Here is a 2,374-nt window from a genome sequence, read left to right as displayed (position 1 = left end):
AAGTGTGCTGACTTCCTTGCCTCCTTCATCGACCAGATGACCTGAGGTGACCATTCATTTTCTGCCTCCGTCTACAAAAGCTTATAGAACATCTAAAATGTTCCATGTGTCATGTTTCAGGCCTGATCTTAGGCCCTAGGCCTGCAGAAATGAGTGTAGGGCCCAGTTCTTGGCCACAGTTTGGCCAAAGAGGGGACTGCTCTGCCTGTGACTAACTAAAATGAGACCTGCTCTGATTGCAGAAGGAATGTAATAGAGGTTTCTTGGAGGACAGGTTCTATCTACATTCCCTTCTCTGAAAACTGGCCGTTCCCCACAGGCCCTGGTGAAGGGATGGGACATCCTCTGGCTACAGGTGACGGGATCTGAGCTAGATATGGGACCTACGATGAGCTGAGATTTTTTTGTCTCAAATCGTAACCCTGAGACATGATTCCAGGCAGAAAATGTCTGGCTGTGGAAAAAGACCAGCGAGAATTGAATACCCAGAAGGAAGAAAAGATAAGAGATTACCTCCACAGGGATGGAGGAGCAACTTCAGGTTCTGACTCATTCAATCCCAGTAGAACCAGGATGTATTTCCTACAGTGGGGTTATTTGACTTGGGCTGGATTGAGTGAGCCAAGGGGCCCCTTAGTGAGCCAAACCTGACAGCGGCGTAGGGGTGGGGAGAGGAGGGCTGGTCCTGTGAGCAGGTGTGCAGGGCCAGGAGCCTGAGCACTGATCTGGCAACCTCGTAATTTCATTCCATTCATCTCAACAGACAGTCCCGGAAGGCCTCCTACATGGGCCTTCTGGCGTTCTCTGCCTTGGGCACAGAGGCTCTCTTCGCTGCCCAGCATAGAGGGCACAGTGTGTGGCTGTGGAACATTTTTTTTTAAACCTTGTTATAATACATGGCTCCCATGACCTTGACCTCATTCATTCTGGTTTCCAGCTACTGCTACTTTTCTTTTCCTCAAAGAGCTCTGGAAATGGTACCTGGTGGATGCTTCCTGAGCAGTGAATCAGCACACGGTAATCGGCCCCTCTGTGAATTCTAAGCTGTTCTTTTGAACACTCAGCTTGTCCTCCTTCACATGATGCTGCCTTAGGAGGGTTCGGAAGCTGCCTTTTAATCTCGAATGGCTTTCCATTTGTCATATATATAAATGATATATATGTGTGTGTGTGTGTGTGTGTGTGTGTGTGTGTGTGTGTGTGTGTGTGCATATATACTCACAGTTATAAACTCCTTATGGAAAGGACTGTGTATTGTTTTTTTTTAAAGTCTTAATATGTGATCACCTCCATGCAAGAATAAGTCCTTCAAGAACAAATGACAAGAGTCCTGTCAGTGCTCATGGGCTCATCAGATCATGTGGAGATGAAGACTTCAGCTGGCCCATTCTTTTGCCCGCAAGCCCCTCCTGCCTTCCACCCCAGGGCTGCACTGAACTTTAAGGCCAGCTTCTCAGCACAGGGAGAGAGACCTTAGGGATCAAAAAGATCAATCCATATTTCAGAAGAGGAAGTCAAGGCCCCCAAAATTGTACCCTCCACATCATGTGGCTAGTGAGTGGCATTATCTCTTTCTACTGGCTCCTATGGCCTTTATCATCTGGGTGGCACACTTTTGCTTTATGATGAAGAGGTGGGAGCCAGTCTGACCCTTACCTTCCTCTGTCTGTGTCCATGGAAGCTATGGGAATCCCAGGCTTCTGATGCGTTTCCTGCTCCTACTGTCAGATGCTAATTAGCCCCACCCACTCCATCTTGGCCAGACTCCTGGTTACAGAAACTAGCCCAACACTGACCTGAAATGACCAGGCACATGACTTCTCAAGACGTTTCTGATTTAAATCCTTTTCCTCCACACTTCCCCCCATCGCGCCTTCTAAGAAAACAGCTCCAGGATTCATAAAACAAGGTGAGCTTGCTTCACTCCAGCTTCCAGCCTCACTGTATAAAGTTTGTTCTGGCTCCCTGACAGCAACCATTCTCATACCGTGGCTTTAAAATCAGCTCCTGGGGGTGTCACGAACCAGTTGGTCTGCCCAAGTCCAACCTCAGACGAGGCACATTATGCACAACAAGTACAAGACAGACAGTTTGGCAGGAGTTCAGTTACCTGCATTCATGGGAACTCTTGCCAGCGTCTCCGCAGAGGAAGTAGTGTGTTAATTAATGCGAAATTCATGTGAGAGAGATTCGTGCCACATTTCACATCAAAGCCCCTCTCAGGAAACGGGGCGCTGAAGAGAGTCATGGTATTAGGCGAGTCGGGGGTGTTTGTGAAGGAAGAGGTGGTCCTGCCTCCGCTCCAGAGAATCACGCAATCTCTGCCGTCCTCCCCATGCTGTGAGACACTTTCCTCTTCATTGTATCCACACGC

This window comes from Pteropus alecto, unplaced genomic scaffold (genome assembly GCF_000325575.1).
Source record: "Pteropus alecto unplaced genomic scaffold, ASM32557v1 scaffold11, whole genome shotgun sequence".
In the NCBI taxonomy this organism is placed as follows: Eukaryota; Metazoa; Chordata; class Mammalia; order Chiroptera; family Pteropodidae; genus Pteropus; species Pteropus alecto.
Note: the sequence above shows the minus strand (reverse complement) of the source record.